The 25033-nt window shown below is 46.8% G+C and overlaps 1 long non-coding RNA gene across 1 annotated transcript; it reads right to left on the bottom strand.

Annotated features, from left to right (window-relative positions):
* Positions 1 to 16897: 16897 nt before the first annotated feature.
* Positions 16898 to 21146, bottom strand: LOC140633057 (uncharacterized). The gene is made up of 3 exons (XR_012030697.1): positions 20158 to 21146; positions 18551 to 18717; positions 16898 to 17993 (listed from the first exon to the last, which is right to left on the bottom strand). It is a non-coding gene; the product is annotated as an uncharacterized lncRNA (long non-coding RNA).
* Positions 21147 to 25033: the final 3887 nt, after the last annotated feature.

Below are 25033 nucleotides of genomic sequence, written 5' to 3'. Positions count from 1 at the left end.
TCATCTAAATTATTTTAACAGCCTCTTAAACAGGCTTCCTGGCTCTGGTCTTGCCCCTCACTTTATCCAGATGGAACTTTCTGGGACACAAATCCTGCCTCTGCCTGGTTTTAAACCTTCAGTGACCCCTCAGAGCCACTAGTATTCAATCTAAATTTCTCCTCCCATTCAATGCTCACCTAGGCAGAGCCACACGCTCCTCTCCACCGGATCTCCTCAGCACTTCGTACAAACAGCGACATTTAGTGAGCTCTTTGCTAAGTGTTCAGTAGCATGGTGAACCAGTTATCTCTATTTTTTTATATTTTATTTATTTATTCATGAGAGATATAGAGAGGGAGAGAGGCAGAGACACAGTCAGAGAGGCAGGCTCCATGCAAGGAGCCCGATGTGGGACTCGATCCCGGGACTCCAGGATCACGCCCTGAGCTAAAGGCAAGCGCTCAACCACTGAGCCACCCAGGCATCCCAAACCAGTTATCTTTAAAGCTTTGTCTCAGCCTCATAGCATTGCCAGGAGTGTTATTCCCAATTTACAGATGCGAAAACTGAGGAAGAGAGAGGTTGGCTATCTTGGCCCAGTCACACAACTAGTCAGTAGCAGGGCTGGGATTCATACCCAGGTCGCTCTGGCTCCAAAGAGCTGCCGCTCTTCACTGCTCTGTTTTGAGCCACCTCCTCCCAGTTGGATCATGTTCTTTCCTTTTCTATCTTCCCTTGTGTCTAAGAGGGAGCCTGGCATATGGCGGATGATTGTTGAATGAATGAACAACTATCCACACTCCCATTTGGTCCTTATAACAACCCTGGGAACTACAGATGTTCTCAATTTTTTTTTTTTTACGTTCTCAATTTTTGTTTATACAATTTTTGATGAATACCTGATTTATGAATACCAGCATCTGGGGACCCACTGCTCCAACTTATGAACTAGAACTTCACCAGCACCATTGAGACCCCCTGTGTGCCTCCTGTTCTGTTCCCTGCCTCCCTCCAGAGCACAACACAGTACAGAATTTTGTGGTCACCGTCCACTTGCTTTGAAAAAAAGGGGGGGGGTGTTGCCATATAGGGATGGATTGTATACAACATATTGTTCAGTTTTCTTTTTTACCTTTATATAAACGGTACAATGGGAGATCCCTGGGTGGCTCAGCGGTTTAGCGCCTACCTTCGGCCCAGGGCATGATCCTGGGGTCCCGGGATCGAGTCCCACATCGGGCTCCCTGCATGGAGCCTGCTTCTTCCTCTGCCTGTGTCTCTGCCTCTCTCTGACCCTCATGAATAAATAAATAAAATCTTTAGAAAAAAATGGTACAATGCATAGACATTTCTCTTTGGCTTGATTTTTTCACGTGTTGCTATGTTTCTAAATATGTGACTGCATTTTGGCTGGTATTCATTCATTTTCTCTGCTGTCTAGTACCCTACTGTCTACATAGGCCTCAGCTGCTTCATCCACTCTCTAGTCAATGGGCATGTCGGATGTTTCTTGTTTTTTGCTGCCATGATGTTTCTTATACGTGTCTCTTGGTGCAAAACCAAGTGAGTTTCTCTAAGCTACATGTCTAAGATTTAACTTGTGGGTCATCAAGTATGCACATGGTTAGCTCTCCACCTGCTGCCCTGCTTTCCTAAGTGCTGGAACCAACAAACAATTTTCGCTTTGCTTACTGCAGCAAAGGAGAGTTCCAGTTGCTCTATGTCCTCACCAATATTTAGTATTATCAGACTCCTTCATTGTTCCTGATAGGTCAGTCTTCATTTCCATTTCCCTAATCAGATGAAGCATTTTTTTTTAATTTGTTTATTTTGCATTCTGGCTTCTTTTTCAGTAAATTGCTTGTTCAAGCCTTTTGCCCACTTTTCTACTAGGTTGTTAGGTTTTTCTTATTACTTTGAGGTGTTCTCAGGGAGGTTTTGTATTTGTTTCTTTAAAAATAAAAGATTATATTTATTCATTTGAGTATGGGGAAGGGCAGTGGGAGAGGGAGAAGCAGGCACCCAGCTGAGCAGGGAGCCCCACACGGGGCTTGATCTTAAGACTCAAGACCCATGATCTTAAGATCATGGACTGAGCCCAAGGCAAATGCTTAACCGACTGAGCCACCCAGGTGCCCATCTTTTCTTTTTTTTTTTAGAGTAGCCTCTATGCCCAATGGAGAGCTCAAACTTACAACCCTGAGATCAAGAATTGCATGCTATACCAACTAAGCCAGCCAGGCACCCATGTTTTTGTTTCTTAATAGAGTTAGGATCTGTGACTGAAGTTCACAAGGGACAGAGCTGGGTCCCAAACCCACATCTCCCTGATTCCAGGGGACTTTGTACCAATCCCTTTGCCTCTCATTCATTCATTCATTCATTCATTCCTGAAATGTCTACTGATGAACTTCTCAATTAATATTGGAGAGGGATCGGGCTCCCTGCATGTAGCCTGCTTCTCCCTCTGCCTGTATCTCTGCCCTTCTCTCTCTCTCTGTGTGTGTCTCATGAATAAATAAATAAAATCTTTAAAAAAAATAAAATAAAAAAAGAAAGGGGATGCCTGGGTGGCCCAGCGGTTGAGCATCTGCCTTTGGCTCAGGGTGTGATCCCGGAATCCCGGGATCGAGTCCCACATCAGGTTCCTTGCATGGAGCCTTTCTCCCTCTGCCTATGTCTCTGCCTCTCTCTGTGTGTCTCTCATGAATAAATAAAATCTTAAGATAATAATAATAATATTAGAGAGGGAAGGACGCTTGGGTGGCTCAGCGGTTGAGTGTCTGCCTTTGGCTCATGGTATGACTCTGGAGTCCCAGGATCGAGTCCCACATCAGGCTTCCTGCATGGAGCCTGCTTCTCCCTCTGCCTATGTCTCTGCCTCTCTGTGTGTGTCTCTCATGAATAAATAAATAACATCTTTTAAAAATAATAATAATATTGGAGAGGGAGCAGAGACTTGTGGTTAAGAGCATAGACTCTGGAGCCTTCCTGCCTGGATTTTAATCTTTTCCTTGCCACTCACTAGCTGTGACCTTGGTTAAATTTCTTTTTTTATTTTTTTTATTTTTTTTATTTTTAAAGATTTTATTTATTTATTCATGAGAGACAGAGAGAGAGAAGCAGAGGCACAGGCAGAGGGAGAAGCAGGCTCCATGCAGGGAGCCCGATGTGGGACTCAATCCCGGGACTCCAGGACCACACCCTGGGCCGAAGGCAGGCACCAAGCCGCTGAGCCATCCAGGGATCCCACTGCTGAGCCATCGAGGGATCCCTTGGTTAAATTTCTAGCCAGTCTGTTCCTTAGGACAGATCCAGCACAGCCCGAATAAATAACTAGCACATGCCAAGCACTATGCCAGCAGGGTACTTATTCTGGGGACATGGAGATGAAAAGACAGGCAAGGATACCGCCCTCGTGGAACTCACTGCTTTGCAAAAGGAAAGTGACACAAAATAAATAATGTGATGTGTCTTGTGATAAGGGCAAAAAAGAAAACCACAAGGTGACAAGAGTGACCGGGCACTGACTCAGCTGGGGGGGCATTCAGGTAAAGCCCCCTGTAGGAGATGACACTTAGGAGGAGGCAGAGAAGATGAGAAAGAGGTCATGCAGGGAAAGCCCCCTGTAGGAGGCGACACTTAGGAGGAGGCATGGAGGGTAAGAAAGAGTCACTCAGGCAAGGAGCAGAGAGGAGAGTAGTCCAGCAAGCGGAAGGGCACATGCAAATGCCCTGAGGCAGGAAACACTTGGCATCCTCAAGAGACTGCAAGGAGAGCAGCATGGCCAGACCCAAGTAAGCAGGGAGCTGAGGGGCAGGAGGGAAAGGTGGGGAGGCCATCTGGGGCAGGGAAGAGTCTGGATTTTACTCTAAATTTAGTAGGAGGTTTTAAACAGTAAAGTGTTGTGATACAGATTTATATTTTTAAAAAATCACTCCAATTGCTGCATGAAGATCAACTATCTATGAATTCATCTAAAGACTTCTTATAGCCACTAGTATTTTTAGCCAGTACCCTCTCTGTGCAAAACAAAACTTCCCCTTATTGGTCTTAAATTTACTGCTCTCAGGTTTCAAGGGGAGCCCCCTTGTGCCTTGTATTATAGGGTTACCAGCTCCTAGCAGGTCTCTGCCCAAGATTTTTTACAGAGGAGGGGTGAGAGGATGGTCCCCTGGGTTGCACTTTACCTGTGCTGTGATGTTTGCCCACCTGTACAACAAGAGCGGCCGCCTCAGAAAGGCTGTAAGGAGGAAGTGAGAGGCAGCCCAGCAGCAGCTGCGAAGATGAAGATGATGATGGGGGCAAGGAGGATTCTGCTGCGTGATCTTGGGCGAGTCACTGAACCTCTCTACCTTGAGCTGGGAAATAAAACAACAACGTTGTAAAATGAACTTGAAAATAAGAGTGTTGCAACAGATGATCTGTGGAGACCTGCCCAGGTTTGAGGTCCGAGAATTCTGTGATTTAGATTCTCTCTTTCTCCACTCAGCCTTGGTTACTGTCTTCCCTGCAATTTTGTTGTTCCCTACTGACGTGTGATGAGAGATGGAGTAGTATGGGAGGCAGAAAAGGGCCTGGAGCCACGGAAGGTCCAGATATGACGTTTACGGTGGAGTCTCATCACCACGTGTTTAACTTACATTTCAACACACACATAGAAGGAAAGAAGAGAGAGCACCATGTGCACAAATCACTGCTAGGGAGTTACACTCTCCTCTCTCTTGCCCTGTAAGCACTCACACCTTGATGGGACATGACCTCAAAGGGATCCTGCCCCCTATGAGTCCCAGGTCCCCCACACCCAGCAAAATGTGTGCTCTCACCATGCCCAGTGTGATCCTAGAGTTCAAAGGTGTTTTGTATTTAGGTGTGGCCCTAAATACAAGCCAACCTTATCATCTGGTGGTCAGCAGAAGCCACAGCTATCTTTTGACAGCACCGGAGAAAGAACCTACACCATCCACTGTGCGCTGATGGATGACCCTGCTTCCTGTTTCACTGGGAAAACAGAAGCAATTAGAAGGAAACTTCCCCAGGCTCCCACCTCACCCCTCTGTTCACCTGCTAGTGTCTATGCTGGTTCTCTGCTTCTCCCTGTTGCGAGGTGCCCTTGTGTGTACTTCTAAGACCACACCCTCCATGTGGGTACTGTACTGCATCCTCTCCTGCCTCCGGGGCACATCCAGCAATTCCTCCTGGGTCTCCTGCAGCAACAGGTTTCCTCCTCTTCTACTGGCTCTTTCCCATCAGCACACAATCATGCTGTCATTCTCCCAGTCTTAACATGCTTGCTCGCGTGCACACAGGCTCTTTTGCCTCCCTCTACAGTAAAAGTTCTCCAAGAGTTTTCTGATTGACAGTCTTTTTCTTTTTTTAAGATTTTATTTATTTGAGAGAGAGAGAGAGAGAGAGAGAGCCTGAGTTGAGGGGGAGGGCAAAGTGAGAACGAGAACCATACTCCTTGTTGAGCAGGAAGCCCCATGCAGGGCTCCATCCCAGGACCCTGAGATCATGACCTGAGCTGAAAGCAGACGCTTGACTGAGCCACCCAGGTGACCCCCTGATTAACAGTCTCAATTGCTTTTTTTCTCTTTCTTCCTCCAGTGTATTCTAGTCCGGCTTTCGTCCCCTCTGATCCACCGAAAGCACTATCGTCAAGGTCATTGATGACCTCACACTGCCTAATGCAATGGTCATTGCCTGGTCCTCATCATCAGCATCTGACCAGGTGACTGAGCCCTCCTACTTGAACACATCTTCCCCAAATCTTCCTGGATCTTATTCTTTTGGTTCCCCCCACACCTCATGAGGCCCCTTCACAGTCTCCTCCTCCCTCATCTTCCCAACGCCCACATGCTGGAGTTCTCTGGACGTGGGCCCTTGGACCTCTCCACTTCCCCAACTCACTCCCGCATGCTCCCTTCTGGTCCCGAGACTTGGTATACATCCTACGTGCTGATGACTGTAGGTGTGTTGCTCCAGCCCAGACCTTTCTACTCAACTCTAGAATCATATATACCTGCTCAGCTCTTCAACAAGAAACCCAAACTCAATATAGCCATATTATGGAAATGACAATGGTTTTCCCATCTCAGCAAATGGCAACTCCATCCTTCCCATTCCTTGTGGAGGATCATCTCTGACTCCTCTCCTTGTGGAGGATCATCTCTGACTGCTCTCTCTTTTTTTTTTAAATTTTTTTTAATTAACCATTCCTTTTTTTTTTTTAAGATTTCATTTATTTATTCATGAGACACACACACACACAGAGAGAGAGAGAGAGAGGCAGAGCCACAGGCAGAGGGAGAAGCAGGCTCCATGCAGGGAGCCCAATGCAGGACTCCAGGACTCGATCCTAGGTCTCCAGGATCACACCCCAGGCTGCAGGTGGCGCTAAACCGCTGCGCCACTGGAGCTGCCCCTGACTCCTCTCTCTTATGCTCACACCTGACCCAGCACAAATACCTCCAGCCCCATCTTCAAAAGATGTCCAGAATCTGACCCTCACCACCTCCATGCCACTCCTCGCATTGAAGCACCATCTTTTCTTGCCTGGATCTGTGTAAAAGCCTCCTGATGGGGCTCCCTTCCTCTGTCCTTTTGCTCCTCCCTCCACGTTCTAGTTAGTCTTCATATAGTAGCCAGCAGGATATTTTAAAAGCATGAGTCAAATCACTACCACCCTCTTTTCAAATGGCTCCCTTGTCAATTGAAGAGCATCTTAGCACCTTTCCGTGACCTAGAAGGTCCTAACTGAACTTGTGTATGCCCCCCCTTATCTTGTCTCCATTTGCTTTCCCCTCTCTCACTTCAGCTACTCTGGCATCCCTGCTGATCTTGGAGCAGCCAAACACAATCACACCTCAGGGCATTTGCACTTGCTGTCTGCCTGCTTAAAGGAGACTCTTCTATATCCATCTGTAGGTGCACTTCTGTTCATCACTAAGGAGGCTTTCCCTGGCCACCCCACATAAAAAAGCATCCCACCTGCCCTCCCTCAGCGCTGCCACTCTCTAGCCCCTCTCCTGCTTTACTTTCCTTCATGGCACTCATCAAACAGACATTCTGAGCATTTTGTTTATTTGTTTAGTGTGTGTCTCCCTATTAGAATGTCAGCTCCACAAAAGCAGGGACTTTGTTTCATCCAGAACAGTTCCTGGTTCCTACTAGGTGCTGAGTAAATATACACTAAATGCATGTAAGTGTTGGGACACCTGGATGGCTCAGTGTTGAGTGTCTGCCTTTGGCTCAGATTGTGGTCTGGGGGTCCTGGAATCGAGTCTTGCATCAGGCTCCCCATGGGTAGGCTACTTCTCTCTCTGCCTCTGTAGGTGTGTGTGTCTCTCATGAATAAATAAACAAAATCTTAAAAAAAAATGCATGTAAATGTTTGAAAACTGAGAAGTTATTTATTGGTATCCATGGTGGCATCTTCCCCAAAGGATTTTCAAGCATTTGCTTATTCAACAAACATTTTATGGGGTGTTTTATTTATGTGGCGGCTTTAAAACCTCCCTGCCCTGGTAAGATGAATTTCCACTGTTTTCTCTGTGCCATGGCCCTGCCCAGGCCCAGTTGTGAGATGGAGCAATCACACATTCAACATTTATTTGTTGAGCAGCTATTTCAGGCCAACTATTGGGGTGGGGTCTAAAATTCAAAAAGGAGCAATCAAAATAAGATCGTCTCTGGAGAGAGACAGAGATGAAAATAAATGACTTAAATACAAAATTGCCCTAAGAGTAAAAGTATTGGTGAGGATGTGGTAACTGGGAGAGTCTCGTGCATTATCACCGGAAGGGGTAAATTGGCACAACTTTTGTGAACTGCTTGTCCTTTTGCTCCTGAATCTCCAGTCTAGGAATTTACCCTCAGGGGATTACCACCCAAAGGCACAAAGACACAGGGATCTTCATTGACCTTTTTTTTTTTCTTATTGTAGTGAAAAATTAGAAACACCAATCAATCCCCAGCCATACGAGGTTGGTTATGAAAAGTATGATAAATCCATACAGCTGATACTACGGGGCCATTAAACATGATTCTGCAAGGATATTTAGTGAAACTTGAAAAGATATTTGTGGAAAAAAAAGATATTTGTAATATATCACTATTATATGTAAAAAAACTTTTAAGAACCAGATTGCAGAGCAGCATGTAAAGTGTGATGTCATTCTTATATAGACATAGACATATTTGTATCTGTTTAGATCCAGAAAGATGTTCAGAAATAGGGCTCCCACATGTTTAAAATGCTGAATTGAGGTGATGGGTGTTTGGATGTTTACTATGCTACTCTTTCAACCTTTCTGTATGTTTCAAAAAAAAATCTTACAACATCAAGTTGAAAGAAAATGTGGTTATTTTTGAGTAGAGTAATTTGGGGAGGGTTTTTTTTTTTCTTCTTTGTACTTTTTGTATTTAATTTAATTTTCTGTAATGAGCCTCTACCACTTTTTTTTTCCCCTACCACTTTTAAAAAAAAAAGATTGTATTTATTTATTCATAAGAGACAAAGAGAGAAAGGCAGAGACACAGACAGAGGGAGAAGCAAGGTCCTAACATGGAGCCGGATGCGGGACTCTATCCCCAGACCTGGGATCAGGCCCTGAGCCGAAGGCAGTGGCTCAACAGCTGAGCCACCCAGGAGTCCCCCCACTTTTTAAAAAAAGTAGGCTCCATGACTATCATGGAGCTCAGTGTGGGGCTTGAACTCATGACCCTGAGATCAAGACCTGAGCCGAGATCAAGAGTCAGATGCCTAACTGACTGAGCCACCCAGGTGCCCCAACTACCACTTTTACAAAAATAATGAAGTGGTTTCAAAAAAAAATGGAGCTCTTGCCACACAAAATATTTAAATCAGTTTTGTTTTGTCTTGTTTTGTTTTAGTAATCTCTACCCGCAGCATGGGGCTTGAACTTACAACCCTGATGTCAGGAGTTGCACACTCTTCAAACTGAGCTAAACAGGCACCCCTCAATAATTTTTTTTTCTTTGAAGAATTGTTGGGCAGCCCTGGTGGCCCAGAGATTTAGCGCCACCTTTGGCCCAGGGCGTGATCCTGGAGACCCTGGATTGAGTCCCACATCGGGCTCCTTGCATGGAGCCTGCTTCTCTCTTTGTCTGTGTCTCTGCTTCTCTCTCTTCTCTGTGTCTCTCATGAATAGGTAAATAAAATCTTAAAAAAAAAAAAAAGAATTGTTGCCCTGATTTTTAAAAAAGGCAGGGGGAGACAATGCAGATATCTGCAGAAAATTGGGTAAATTAATTGTAGTAGTCATACATATACTGTGCTACTGTTTATTTTTTATTATTATTTTGTAAGATGTTATTTATTTATTCATGAGAGATACACAGAAACAGAGAGAGAGAGAGGCAGAGACACAGGCAGAGGGAGAAGCAGGCTCCATGCAGGGAGCCCGACGTGGGACTCGATCCTGGGACTCCAGCATCAGGCCCTGGGCCGAAGGCAGGCGTTAAACCGCTGAGCCACCCAGGGATCCCTGTGCTGTTTAAAAAGTTATTTGTAGTATGTTGATAATTTTTTTTTTAAAAAAAAGGCCATAAAACAGTTGGAGCTGTGTTAACCCATTTTTGGAAAAAAAACAAAACAAAACAAAAAAACAATATATAATGGCCGCCCTGGAAAAAACTGGAAACATCCACGCCAAAATGTCAGCAGCAGTGGTTTTCTCTGGGAAATGGCATTGCAGGTGTTTTCCCTTTTCCTTTTGCTTATTTGTATGTCATAAATCAGTTTTGTCCAATAGAATGCTCTGCAGTGACGGAAATGTTCTGTATCTGTACTGTCCAGCACGGCAGCCCCTAACCACGTGTGGCTACTGAGCACTTTCAAAATGGCCAGTGAGACTGAGGAATGGAATTTTACATTTTACTTCATTTTATTTAATATAAACTTGAGTGGCCGCGTGTACAAAGTGGCTACTCACTGCATTGGGCAGCACGGTCCTGAATTGTTTACAGAGAACACACACTGGCTTTGCAAAGAAGGAGGGGGAAGAGCTTTTCTTTCTTTTTTTTTCTTGTTTGTTTATTTGTTCTGCTACTTGCAAAAGCTCCTTGGAGATCTCAGTGAGAGGCAGTGAGTGTCAGGGCTTTGCAAACTGTGAAGTGCGGTGCTCAGGAGGTGCTGCCGCCTGTGACTCCTCTTCCTCTTATTCAGGCCCTTTTTCTGCCATTCCCTCTTTGGGCTCTGAGATCGAGCCCTGACTAGCGACAGCATCTCTGCTGGGGGCCTCTGGAAGCAGGGAGGGTGTCCTGGGGCCTGGCCCCTGCTGCTAAGGAAACATTCATTCTCTCATTCATTCATTCAGCAGTCATCACGAGCCCTCCCCCCTCCTGGCTATGTACTACATGAGGGCAGGGGCACTGGGTCACCACCGTGTGTGTCTGCCCACGTGGAGACGGGCAGGGACAGGCTGGGGAGTTACAGAGTGGAAAGTCACAGGGGTAGGACCTGGAGGCTGAGTTTGAGCCCCAGCTCGGCCTCCTCTGGGCGCACCACTTAATTTCCCTAAACCTCCACTTTCTCATCTGTAAATACCAGAAAAGAGTGACACTGCCCCGGGGAAGCACAGGGTTGACCAGGGCTGGGAAAGCCCATGACAAAGGCCTGCAGAGATATTCAAGGTCAGAGAACGTGCTCCCCTAGGGGAATAATTGGGTAGTGACAGCTGACAGCCAGGCCGATGCCGACCGTAGATACTATTAGTCATATTTCATCACAATGCATCATGGATTCTTTAAGCATAATTAAGATCTTAATTGTAGGAAGAGCAGCAGAAGATGTAATCATCCACCTATGGGGTGTTTGCTGGTGCCCTGTGATGTCCCAGGCCAAGAGTGAATAGGGGTCCTGTCTGGAAATACAGACCTGGATTAGGGTCCTCCCCTTGGGATCCTGACAAGGGAGCAGAGGGGACACATAAGGAAACAGGCAAACTCCATGCAGCAGTCCCATTGGTATACGCCGGGCCCCTAGGGCCAGATGGAATAAGCCTCTGCTCTCAGGAAGCTTCCAAAGGAAGCGGGGAGGCAGATGTTCATCAAATAGCTGCTCAAGTATATAATTACAAACTGTGATAAGGGTTAAGAGGAGGAAGTAGAGGGCTGTGAAGACATGTCATGGGATTTAATGGTAGTGAGAGGGTCAGAGACGATGTCTCTGAGGACAGCAGGATCTGAAGGGGCTTAATAAGGGGTGATGGAGGAGGGGGGGAAGAGTGCTCCTGGGGCCAGTGTGGCTGGAACCCAGGCGGCAGAAGGGATGAGGTCTGCTAGGTGGCTGGGGCAGGGGCACAGCCCACTGGGTCGGCCAGACCCTGCTGGGGAGCCAATGAAACGGTCGCAGGGAAGGGGCGGGGAGGAGAGTTGTTCATTCTGGGATGAGGGCTGCAGGGGCAGGGTGGAAGCAGGGTGGGCACAAGGTGGCTGATGTAAGGGGTGGCAGCGGGGTGCAGAGGTGGGGAGAGACTTGGGAGCTGTTTGAAGACTTGGCATTGGCTCCGCCCTGGGGGGTGGTGGCAAGAGGGGTCCTAGAGTGAGAAGTTCTGTGAAGGAGGAAGGTCTGATTAAAGCTGACTTGAGGGGCTTTGGGGCAAGCGTCCCAGGTGGAGCCCATCTCCCCGGGGCTGTGGAGAGGGTTGCAGCGCCCCCGGTGGAGGCAAAGGGGAAAGACAGTCTCCGAGGTCAGGTCCACTAAGTCCCCTGGGCTTTGAGGAGCTCGCAGAGAAAGGAAACGGAGGTTTGTCGAGTCCTGGCCGTGTGCCAGGCCCTATTCCAAGTCCTACCTTCATGGCCTGGTTTAGTCCCCACAACAATCCTAGGACATCGATGCTGTTACAACTCCCATTTTACAGAGGAGGAAACTGAGACTCAAAGAGGCATTGATTCTGGGATGTGAAGTCCAGCCAGGCTGACCCCAGTCTTGCCTTTTCACCAGGGTGTCATACTGCTCTCGTGGTTTGTGGTGACTAGAGCCTGGAAGAGTTGGAGAGATGGGGGAGGGATGAGACTGAGGCTGAGACGAGCTCCCCAAACACGGAAGGGCTGCACGTGTCCGGTTAGGGGGTCTGGACTTGGCTGTGACAGATGGGTAGCATGTCCTTAGGGTGGGAGGCGATTAGGTCAGACTTCTGGAGAAGTCACTCTGAGACCTGATAATGGGAGCGGATGGAGGGGGGATGGAATTCCAGGGGGAGAGAGACTGAGGCAGGGCCCACGGGCACCCAGGGAAGAGGCCACTGCCCCAGTGGGGAGCGGTCTGTGCTGGAGCAACAGGGCTCCAGGCAGCAGGGGTGGATTCCAGACAGTTCCAAGATAGGAACTGGCCCGCAGGATGTCAGGGGTGAGCCATCAAACTTGGGTAACAGGAGGCTGCTGTTTATTTTATTCATGCATAGACCAAACTCTTACTGGGCACCTACTAAGTGCCAGGTTCCATGCAAAGTGCTGAGAACACAGAGAGAAAAGATGAAATTCTTCCCAAGAAGGGAGGTGGGAAGAGAAGGGGAGACAGGGAGACAATGATGAGTTTGGTTGGGGACCTATTGAATCAGAGGAGGGGTGGACAGCTATGTGGCAATGTCCAAGGGACACTGGATCAAGGGTCTGGGACTCAGGAGGGAGGCACCTTTGAGATTTAGGGTTTAGAAAATCAAGCCTTGAGCACAGCTTGGTAACTTTATTGAACATCCCTGAATTGTACACTTAAGATGAGTAAATTTTTATGATATGAAATATATCTCAATGAGGTTCTAACATGCAATTAGGGAAAAAAAAAAAAAACAACCAGTTTCAAAAAGTCATGAAAAGGGGGAGAGGGTGAACATTCCAGAGGGAAGGCAGAGGGCAGGAGTGAAGACCTGGTGACAGGATGGGAGGAGGTGGGGGGTGGGGGGTTGTGAGGGCCGGCTGATAGCCAGGCTATTGAGCGCTGGCCCCCTGCAGGTGCTTTGGAAGCCTTTGCTTCCTAGATTGAATCGACCCTCCTGACAAGCCCAGAAACGAGATGCCGTCCTCATTTTACAGTTGGGGAAACTGAGGCTCAGAGAGGTTAAGCAAATTATTCTCAGTCACATTGCCTTTATTAAAAGAGTAGAATCAGTTCAGCCCAGGTCTGTTAGTTTCGAAGTCTGGGCTTTTAATTAACACTCTGGACCAAGTTTTGCCATATGTAGTAAATGTTCAAAAGTCCCCATCCAGGAAGAGGCGGGCAGTGGGGCTGGAACCAGGGAGCCCCCTGCAGGGGAACCTGGGGCCAAGACACCGGCGCTACCATGGCGCCATCTGCTGGCCCAGATGTGGAGCTTTGCCGGCGACGAGCAGGTGCTTGGTCCCCGATCCGCACAATTCTCTTGATCTTCCCCTCCTAACATTGCTTTCTCCCACCAGCCCTGAGAGGCTAAAGGCAGGGATTATAGTCTGGCCTCAATTTACCAATGAGGAGACCAAGGCTTAGAGAGGAGAAGATGACTAGAGGACTAGAGGAGGACCCAGGATTCAAGTCCACGTCCATGAGATGCTCTCGACATCCTGTCTGCCCCCAGTGTGGACTTGAGCCCCACAGTGTCCCCCGAGTGTATCCAGGGGCATCTAGGTCAAGCCTCTCCCTCTCTGCTTCACTGGTGGGAAAAACAGATTCAGGGAGTGACCTACCAAGGGGTGTCTTTGTGCGGGCTTGGGGGAGAGGTTGACTTGCAGGGGTTACTTTAGGATCTGCAGGGGGGTAAGCTGGTTCTCAGGCTGGGCGGAAGCCCCATCCCCTCTCCATGGGGGAACCTAAGTCAGGCAGCGTCACTCTTTGGAGAAATGACTGCCCTTTCTCCTTCTCTAACCCCTCTGGTTTTCTGAGTCTCAGGTTCAGGGAGGAGGGAAGGCAGAGAGAGAGAGAGAGAGAGAGAGAGAGAAGGAGGCCCAGATTCAAGGGAAGACAATGAGCTGGGAGAGGCAGCAGCAGGACCCTTGCTGAAGGGAGAGGGTGGGGCCAGAGTGAGGCCCAGATGGATGATGAGGACAGCCAGGATCCGCTGCCCGCTGAGCTGCCACTACTGAGGAACAGGCACTGAGGCTGGTACTTTAGGGGGATATGCCCCGTGACCCTCTCAATGACCCACAGACAAGAAGGATTATTACCCTCATTTACAGTTGAGGAGCAACATGAGGGAGTTTGAATAATGTGCTCAAGGTCACACACAAGTGGACATGAAGCTGGCATCTAAACCCAGGAAGCAAGCCTCCCAGGAGAAAGGGAATGATGAAAAGCAGAGAGAAAGGGGCAATAGGTTGTTGGAACAGAGGTCAGGCTGGGTGTGGGGATGGAGCAAAGGGGTCCTACTGCTGGGGGGGGTCTTGTCATCGAGTGAGTGAATACATATGTGTCACAGGGAGGGAGCATGTCTGAAGGTCTCTTGTCATGTCTTGGTAACAGCCACGCTGTGAGTTGTTGGACTGTGGCTGAGCAAGCCGGGGTTGGTGAGGGGCCTGACAGTTTCTTGTTCCCCACATTTCTGGGCTGACTCCTAGTCATCCTTCCCAACACAGCTGAGAAGTGCCCTCCCTCGGGAAGCTGATCCTGGAGAGGCTGGGTAAGGCCTCTCCGTCCTCCAGCTGCTCTGGCTCAGCCAGGAATCAGGTGAGTCTGGTTCTCTGACCCCTTCTCTGGGTTCTCCTGGGAGGTGGGCACTGAGGCCAGGCCCAGGGGACAGGAAGTAAGGAAGGAGGGCAAGGCTGGCAAAGACAGGCAGTGTGTCCCCCACCTTCTCTAACCACCATCTCGGGTGGCTGGACTCCTTTTTTCCCATGCCCTCCTTCTCTAGGAACCAAGGGGACTAAGTGAACCATCCCAGGACAGCCAGGCCAGGCCACCCCACGGGGCACCTGGACAGGTACTGCCGCTGGACCCCCCCCCCAACACTGTCACCCTCAGCATCCCTGGGAACAGGGCAACAGAAATAGGAAACTCCCCTGCAGCCCCTCCACCCCCACTTTAAGGCCTCATCCAGAAGCCGGGCTTGGAAATAGTGACGTGGGGGAAGAGGGTGTGGGAGGGCGTTAGATGGACCCTGCATGTGAGCCTCGGCCTCCTCACAGGGAAAGGGGGCTGAATAGTACCAATAGTACCAATTCCAGAGTTTGCCGTGAAGATTACATAAAGTTCTGGAGCATAGTTAGGTGTCCAGTACTTGCCAGATGCCACCACTACTGATATCAAATAGTGAAGAGTCATCCTTCCTATTTCATCCCTCACTAATGTTAATACCTCACCTTTACTGAGCACTTACTACCTGCCGATTCCATTCTTAGCGCTTTACCTGTACCAAGTCATTTCATCCTGACTATGTTGTTGTGCTTGTTTTATAACAAAGATAGGGGGTCCCAGGCACGGCAGGGTGCGGAGCTGGGATTTGAGCCAGGCAGTCTGGCTCCAGAGTGGGTGTCCCTAGCCCCTTTGCCATATACTTGTATGTTGGGCTGTTAGCAGTTTTCATGTGACTCCGTCATTGTGAATGATCATCGTTTTTTACCTCGTTGCTGTTTGTTTGGTTCAGCATTTTCTGATCACTCATTGGTGCCGGGCCCTGTCCTGGGATAGAAAAGGAGGTAACGGAGAGCTCCCTGTCTGGTTGGGGATAGACACTTTAAGAAAACCCACACTAGCAAGGGATAGGTTCCACAGCAGTGCTCCTACAAGGCATAGAGGAGGGAAAGACAAACCTTAGAACAGAGGACCAAAAGCAGAATGATTGGCTGAGAGAGAATGAATGTTTGTACGCTGAGCAGGGTCTTGAAGGATGAATAGGAGTTTCATAGGCAAAGAGGTAGAAAGAACATTCCAGAGAGAAGGAACAGCAGGGGCAAAGGCAAGGGGGCATGAAACACTACAGTAGGTTCAGGGAAACAATCATTTGATAAAACTGGAGAATAAAGAGGAGGAGGTGGTATGGGTGTTTCTAGGAATCAGAATTTTTTCACTGTATAGCAGTGTTTTTTGTTTTTGTTTTTGTTTCTCTGGTGACTTTTCTTTTTTTGCACATTTCAGTATTTCTCAAAGTCTTGTCTTATTTCTTTAATCATAAAAATGTATATAAATATGATTTTTTACTTTAAAAATTATGTTTTTATTTTATTGAAGTATAGTTGATGCACAACGTGACATTGGTTTCAAGTGTACAACACAGTGGTTCCACAAGTCTATACCTTAGGCTGTGCTCACCACCAATGTAGCTGCCATCTGTCACCATACAACATTATTACGATACCTCCTTTACATCCCCTGTGTTGTACCTTTCATCCCCGTGACTTATTCATTCTACAGGCCAATGTTCTAAAAGCTGGCTGTGTGGACTTACGTAAGTTCCTTAACTTCTCTGAGCCTCTACTTTCTTTTCTGTAAATTGGAGTATAATATAAACTACTTCAAAGGACTCTAGTGAGGGTTGGGCAGCCCCGGTGGCGTAGCGGTTTGGCACCGCCTGCAGCCTGGGGTGTGATCCTGGAGACCCGGGATCGAGTCCCACGTCGGGCTCCCTGCATGGAGCCTGCTTCTCCCTCTGCCTGTATCTCTGCCTTTCTCTCTCTCTGTGTGTGTCTATGAATAAATAAATAAAATCTTAAAAAAAAAAAGGACTCTAGTGAGGGTTAAATGAAATAATATCTGTTAAGTGCCTGAAACCGAGTATTTACTAAATGCTAGCTGTGGTTACTGTTATTGTGAACAATTATTATGAATATAGTTACTTAAAAAATATGCAGTTACTTAGAAAAAAAAAAGAAAAGGAACAAGCAAATTCCCTCTTTTCAGATGGGCTCCCAGAAGTGGACAAGGAATTTAATAGACCAGACAGCACGTGCTGAATTAATGAGGTGAATTATTTTTTAAAGACTTTATTCATAGAGACACACAGAGAGAGAGAGAGAGAGAGAGAGGCAGAGCCACAGGCAGAGAGAGAAGCAGGCACCATGCAAAGAGCCTGACACGGGACTCAATCCCAGGTCTCCAGGATCACGCCCCGGGCTGCAGGCAGCGCTAAACCGCTGCGCCACCGGGGCTGCCCGAGGTTGAATTATTTACGCAGAATCTCCCTCCCTCAAACTTACAGGCAAAGTTCACAGTTTTATATTAACCCCCTGGAGCGTCCAGAGGCAGGAAACATGGGAAGAAATCCAGTGTCTCCAATAATCCTGGGGTTTTGTTTCAAAGTACTTACTATAATCTACGGTTATGTATCTGTGAGACTTATCTTTTTAACTTTTTCTTAAAATATAACACACACTTAATCCTAAGTGTCCAGCTCAGTTCATTGTGACAAAGTGAACATGCATGCATATCCTGATCAAGAAGTGAATGTGACCAGTCCCCAGAAGCCCCCTTTTATGCCCCCCCCACTGACCTCCAGAGGTAGCTGCAATTTGAGAATTCTTTAATTATCAACATAGATAGTATCTGTATCCCCCTCTGTATTATTTTCCTTGGGCTGCTGTAACAAATTGCTACAAGTGTGGTGCTTTAACAGAAATGGGACACCTGGGTGGCTCCCTGGTTGAGTGTCCACCTTCGGCTCAGGGTGTGATCCCGGGGTTCTGGGATCGAGTCCGCATCAGGCTTCCTGCAGGGAGCCTGCTTCTCCCTCTGCCCGTGTCTCTGCATCTCTCATGAATAAATAAATAAAATATTTTTTTAAAAACCCAGAAATTTATATTCTCACAGTTCTGGAAGCCAGAAGTCTGAAATAAAAATGCTGGCCAGGTTGGTTCCTTCTGAGGGCTCAGGGGGAGAATCCACTCATGACTTTCTCCTAGCTTCTGGTGGCTACTGGCAAACTCGTTGGTGTTCTTGGAGTGTGACAGCCCTCCAGTCTCTGCTTCTGTCTCCACAAGACTTTTGCCTCAGTGTCCCTCTGTATCCTGTCTCTCATCAGGACGTTGTCATTGGATTTAGGGTCCACCGTCATCCAGTATGATTTCATCTCCATCCTTAATTACACCTGCAAAGACTCAAATAAGGTCATGTTCTGAGTGGATATGAATTTGGGGGGATACTATTCAACCCATCACATCCTATAAGCCTGCAAGCCCTAGAGGGGCAAGTGGTGTCACTCATCTTTGGATCATGAGAACTGAGCCCTGGGCCCCAGCATACATGAGCTGCTCACAGAACTTTGACTGAATAGATAAATAGTTGTCTGGCTGGCTCGCAGTCGGAGTCAATGAATGACTGATGAGTGAATGAAATTCAGGCATGGGTTGAGGGTGAATGCAGAGGATAGAATGATAACAGGTGCTGTCCCTTGAGCACCTGCCTTCTGTGTGTGATTCCATTTAATCCCACGTTATGGATAAGTGGGGGGACTGAGTGCCCCAATTTACTTGGGGCGATTCAGTTTGTGCCCATCATCCCAGAATAATGAGTATGTATTTTGTGCCCATTCTCCCCTTTTGTTCTCAGAAGTGTCAATAATGTGTGTGGCCACTCCACAGATAAGGCAGCGGAGGCCTTAAGAAGTCCTGAAGGGAATATATTCACCACCTGATTTGCACCCACCTGAGGTTCTAAAGCCCCTGTCCTCAATGGCTAGTGTGATGGTTGTAAATTAGGAGGCAGGGATAAATAAGCAGGTACCATCCAACTGTCTCAAGAGAGAGGGTAGAGGGTGGGCATCCTCCTGGGTCTGCCAGAGACCAGCTCCCTCCCCGCTCTGGTCCAGCAATCTGTGGAGGATGAGAGGTGGCTCATAGGAAAGGAGAGTCTGGAGGATCCCATTTGGAGGATAACAGACGTGGAGGATGAAAAGAGGGGCCCCCTCCTGGCCAGGCAACCCCTTAGGAGAAAGGTCTCAAGGGAGAAAGCTCCCCCCCACCCCAGGGGACATAGTCCCCTTTCCCTGCTGCCCAAGAAAAAGACACCTGTAGGAAAGACTGGAAAGTTTTTGAACATGGGTGTGACAAGGAGCTCACTCTGAACTCTGCATCTTCCTCCTCAAACCTCTTCCTTCTCCAGAGTCCCCATCTTGGTCCATGAACTCCCAACCACACAGACTAGCTACACAATTCACAGGGCCCAGTGGAAAATGAAAATGCAGGGCTGCCTTCTTAAAAAGTTATCAAAAGCTTCAGGACAGTGATAGCAGGGCATTAAATAGGCGCTGGCCCCTTCTGCATGTGGGATGGTGCAGGTCACACACCCCTGAAGCTGGCTCTGAAACCACCCATTTACCGACACTGGAAACCTGACTGCCATCTTTTGCCTCTCTCTCCCCCCACCCCATATACTGAATCCTGTGGGTTCAAATTCATTAAATGGTGGCCCCTTCTCCACCCCAAATGCCATGCCTCTAATCAGGCAGCATTTCTCACCCCTAGACAACTGCAGCCATTCAAACAGTTTCCAGGCTTGCCTGTTTTGGCCCATCCTTCCCTAAGCAGCCAGAGAGAGAGCGCTCCCTACAGGCCAGTCGACCCTATCCCCTCCCAGCCACCTTCCAGTGGCACCTGCAGTGGAGGGAATCCTGTTCCCCCCACATTCAGGTGGTAAAGCCCTAAGACCCAATGTGACTGCATTTGGAAATAGGTTCTTTAAGAGGTAATTGAGATTAAATGAGGTCACAGGGTGGAGCCTTGTTCTGATTGGACTGGCATCCTTATAAGAAGAGACCACAGGGCAGCCCAGGTGGCTCAGCGGTTTAGCACCGCCTTCAGCTCAGGACCTGATCCTGGAGGCCCGGGATCGAGTCCCACATCAGGCTCCCTACATGGAGCCTGCTTCTCTCTCTGCCTGTGTCTCTGCCTCTCTCTCTCTGTCTCTCCTCTCATGAATGAATAAATAAATAAAATCTTTTTAAAAAAAGAAGAGACCACAATGAGCTTGCCCCTACGCTCTGCCCAGCGCAAGCACAGAGGAAACAATGTCATGTGAGGACCCAGGAAAACAGGTGGCTGTCTCAAGCCAGGAAGAGACCATCGCCAGAAACTGAATCTGTTGCCACCTTGATCTTGGACTCCTGGGCTCCAGAACTATAAGGAAATTAATTTCTGTTCTTTAAGCTATGGAGCCTGTGGTATTTTGTTATAGCAGCCCAAGATAACTAATACAGTTCCCCACTGCCTAAGCTCTGTTCATGGTCTTTGTGGCCCTGTGTGGTTGGGACTTACCTCTCCAGCTATTGCCAGAACATCTTTCCACAAGCTCTCTCTCTCATGTCTCTTCCACATGCTCTTCTTCTGCATGGGACTGTCCTCTCCACCTCCTCAGCTGGCCAATTCCTGTTGGACTTTTAGTCTCCAGGTTGGAAATGAAGCATCCTTGACACCCTGAACCCACACACAGTCAAGGTAGGGCCCCTGTTCCCTGTCCCCTCAGCCCCTCTCTTGTCAGTCCCACTTGTTACTCATATCACTGAATATTTTGGGCTACTCTTGCCTGTTATCCAGGAGCTCCTTGAAGACAGGGACCTTCTTCCCCAGCATCTGCTGCTCGCATGGCTTCTTATCCCTGGCAGCCCTTCCAAGAAGCTTGAAGCCAAAGAACATGGCCAAAGGAATAGGGCTAAGTGTAAGGAGAGAGTTTGGTTAACTTTGCATTCATCCTCTTCCTAGGGAGAATTTCAACTGAGTCCTTTTGGAAAGAGTCATTCATTTACTCAGCCAGCAAATACCCATTGCTCTCCCAGTTAGGGTGGGGTCCTAGGCCAGGTGCTGGATGCTTCAGAGAAGGTGCCTGCATCCCCACCAAGAGACACACAGACACCAAGCATCACACTGTACTGAAGAGGGTTTCCTTGGCAAGTCGTGGGAAAGAGAGGACTCAGATAGACAAGCCTAGATTTGTATCCAGGCTTTGCTCATTATTTGGTGACCCTGGGCAATCCACATGCCCTACTTTTCTAGTCTTGAAAATGACCCTGACGTCCGTCTGTTTGAATTATCAGTTCTCAAACTTTTTGAAAACCCTGTACATTTGTAAGTATTATGGAAGACCCTACAGATCTTTTGTTTATGTGGGTTCTTTCTTTTTTTGGGGGGGGGGAGTATTTCTTTCAGTATTTACCATATTGGAAATTAAAACTAAGAAATGCTTAAACCCTGAGAACACACATACATTCCATTTCCCATCAGAGTAATGATATAATCTTGCCCCAGGACCTGTGCTCAACCAGAAGACTGAGAAATAAAACTCCAGCCCCAGCTCCAACTCCATGAGGAAGCAGAAACAACCTTTAAAAAAAAAAAAAAGGTTTGGGGGGCATTTGGGTCCCTTAGTCGTTTGAGCATCCAACTCTTAATTTCAGCTCAGGTTATCATCTCAGGGTCCTGAGATGGAGCCCTGAGTCAGGCTCTGAGCTCAGCATGGAGTCTTCTTGTCCCTCTCTCTCTGTTATTCCTCCTACTTGTGCTCACTCTGTCTCATAAATAAATAAATAAATAAATAAATAAATAAATAAATAAAAAAGATATTGTTTTAGGGGCACCTGGCTGACTCATTTGGTAGAGCCTGCAGTGCTTTTTATTTTTATTTTTTTTTTAAATTTTATTTTATTTATGATAGTCATACAGAGAGAGAGAGAGAGGCAGAGACATAGGCAGAGGGAGAAGCAGGCTCCATGCACCGGGAGCCTGACGTGGGATTCGATCCTGGGTCTCCAGGATCGCGCCCTGCAGTGCTTTTTAAAAGAATTTTATTTTCCTTAAATTCAATTAATTAGCGTATAGTGTATTATTAGTTCCAGAGGTAGAGTTCAATGATTCATCAGTTGTACATAACAATACAACACAGGGCTTCCTCAATGCCCGTCACCCAGTTACCCCATTCCACCACCCTACCTCCTCCAGCAACCCTTGAGCCTGCAACTCTTAACCTCGGGGTCATGATTCAAGCCCCACAGTGGCCATAGAGATTACTTTAAAATTTTTTTTTTATTTTTTATTTTTTAGTTTTTTAGTTTTTAAAACCAGAATTACAGATACACGATATGGTGGTACAAATGGTAAACTGTGGTAATATTTCTCCTTCAGTTGATAAATAACAGCTGTCCTAAACCCTGTGAGTGTCCCCAGCATCCTGGCAGCCTCAGCCCATCCCAGAGACACTCCCACTGTTATAAACAATTCTAGAAAGAATACCCCCATAATTGTACCTCCTTTTTTTTTTAAGATTTTATTTATTTATTCATGAAAGACACAGAGAGAGAGGCAGAGACACAGGCCAGGGGGGAAAGTAGGCTCCCCGCAAGGAGCCCACTGCAGAACTCAATCCCAGATCCCGGGATCACAGCCCACTGCAGAACTCAATCCCAGATCCCCCCTTCCCCACCAAAGGCAGATGCTCAACCGCTGAGCCACCCAGATGTCCCTGTACCTCCTTTTGATAAATATCTACAATTGAATTGAGTAAAAAGGATGCATATTTTAAGGCTCTAGATTCAGATTTCCAAAATGCCCTATAGGAAGTATATATTGACTGACACTCCCATCAACAAAGTATGAAAGTGCCCATTTTCCCACATCTTCTCCAACAATATTGTTTAGGTTTTCTTTTTTCTTGAAAACCTGAAAGGTAAACAATGGTATGTTGTTTCAATTTGCTTTTCTTTCATTCCTCCAAATGTTGAATATTCTTTCTTGGTTTATTGGCTATTTGCCTATTTGTGTGTTTGTAGGGCCTCTTTTTACTGATTTGTAACAGATCCTTGTATATGTAGGTGATGGAATTGCAAAGTAAACTCTGGATTCCAGAACGGATATGGGGACTGCTTTTCCCTCTCCTACCCCCTCTAACATTTTCCATGGAATTAAGAGAGGAATAATTTTTACTCAGTCTGGGAACCTTTGTAGTAAGAGAAATCTTAAGAAGATGGAAAACAAGAGATACTGAGATTACAAGTGCTTTTTATTTTAGAGGACTTTCCTCACCAATCTACCCTTCCCCACTTTGAACTGTAGAAAGGTTGCTGTGTTCTTTGTAGCCAGAAAAACTGAGTCATACGTCATGTGATCTTTCTGACTTGCTTTACTTTCTGAGCCAAGTGGGTCCCCACCCAGGAAACCTACTCACTCACACCCTGTGCTTATGCAGATAAGCCCTTATTGTCATCTCACTGAGCCCTGATGCAGTGTCTCTGCCATTCACCAGCTGTGTGTCCTTGCATGAGCCCCCTAACCTCTCTGGCCCTCCATTCCCTCTGAAATGAGGAAAGCATTACCTCTCAAGGGTTTTTGTGAAGATTAGATAATGTATATAAGGCGCTGGACACAATATAGGTGCTCAAGAAACATCTGTCAAACTAACACCTGAAGATTGTTTTCCTTTCAGTTTGTTCTTGGTGTGTGTGTGGGAGGGTGTTCTTGTTTAGCTTTCTCTTTCTTTCAGCTGAAAACTCACTCAACTTTTCAGAACGATAATGAGCCAAACCCCTTTGCCTTAACCGACATGGGTTAGGAATCTTTGGTGACAAGCAATAGAAATTAACTGGAGCTTGGGGTGCCAGGGTGGCTCAGTTTTAAGTGTCTGCCTTCGGCTTAGATCATATTCCCAGGGTCCTGGGATCAAGCCCCGAGTCGTGGGCTTGCTGCTCAGTGGAGAGTCTGCTTATCCCTCTCCCTCTGCTTGCTGTTCCTCCTGCTTGTGTGTGCGCTCTGTCTCTCAAATAAATAAATAAAAATCCTTAAGAAAAAAAATTAACTGGAGGCTAATAGAAAAGAAGGTATTGGGAAGAATTTATTACACTTAGTGGTGTCTCAAAGATTCCAAGAGCTTGACATGGGGATTCTACTGTTTTTCCCTGAAGGTCTGCTGTTTCCCTCTCCCTATCTTCCTCTAAACTAGTTTCTCCACCACAGTAGCTACCACTAACTGCTTCTCTCAATTATAGTCTCTACCATGTGGAGAGATTAAATGACCCTAAATCCCCAAACCAGGATCTAGTTAGAGAGATTTTGATTGGCTCAGATTTGGCCACATCCAATCAGATGCTGTCCCTTAAGAAATACACAGTAAGTAACTGCCAGGGGGCCCACGAGCTCACCAAAGCTCCTCCTTTATAATAGAGCCAGTTGAAACCTTTGAATTCTTAGAGGGATTAAAGGAAAGGTGATCAGAAATTGAATCCAGAGCTCCCAGAACTGACCCCAGAAGATCAAATCTTAAAAGACTTTCATGTATTACCTCTTTTAACCTCTGCCAATATTTTATAGAAAAAGAATAAGGTCTAGAGGTATGTGTTTGTCTGAGGCAGTCCAGCCAATCCATGACAGATCTAGAAGCAGAGTTCCTGGCACCATGGCTCAATCTCAAGGTTTCAGAAGACAAGACTTGATTTCTCCAATAGCAGTGCTGTCTGATAGAATTTTCTGTGATGATAGAAATGTTTCATGTCCATGCTGTTCAAAATGGTGGCTCTTGAGCACTTCACATGTGGCCATTGTAGTTAAGGAACTGAATTTTAAATTTTACTTAATTTTAATTAATCTAAATTTAAGTCACCACATGTGGGTAGTGACTACCATGTTGGACAGGACAGTCCTACAGCTTGAAGACTGATCTCTTGGGAAAGGAGTTGATGTCAAATCCCCACTAGCTGAAGAATCAAAAGATAAAAAGAAAATTCATTCAAGAAGATATGTAGAGAAAACTAATACTTTGTGAAAGTATTTACTAATTATGGAAATATAAAACAATATTGCTTTAAGCTCTCTCCTTTTTGCCTATCTAATAGGTGAAAATAATTAACAAATGTAAATTATACCATTTAATTTCCCAGCAACCTTGTGAAATAATAATTTTGAGTGTTCTCAGAATGCCTGGGCCATTTGTGTCTCCACCAGTTATGACCTATGTGTTCTTAGATTAAACAACTTTGCTTTCATTTCCGTATAAACTATTAGTATTACTACCTACCTCAGAGGGTGTTTTCTTGGGGCAAATGGAAAATTACCTATAAAGGGCTCAGCACAGTACCTGGCACCTGATGGGGGCTCAGTATATGTGAGCTGGGATTATTATCTCCATTTTACATGAGGCCCAGAGAGGGCA

This window comes from Canis lupus, chromosome 5 (genome assembly GCF_048164855.1).
Source record: "Canis lupus baileyi chromosome 5, mCanLup2.hap1, whole genome shotgun sequence".
NCBI classification, from domain to species: domain Eukaryota; kingdom Metazoa; phylum Chordata; class Mammalia; order Carnivora; family Canidae; genus Canis; species Canis lupus.
This window is presented reverse-complemented; position numbering and strand designations above follow the sequence as displayed.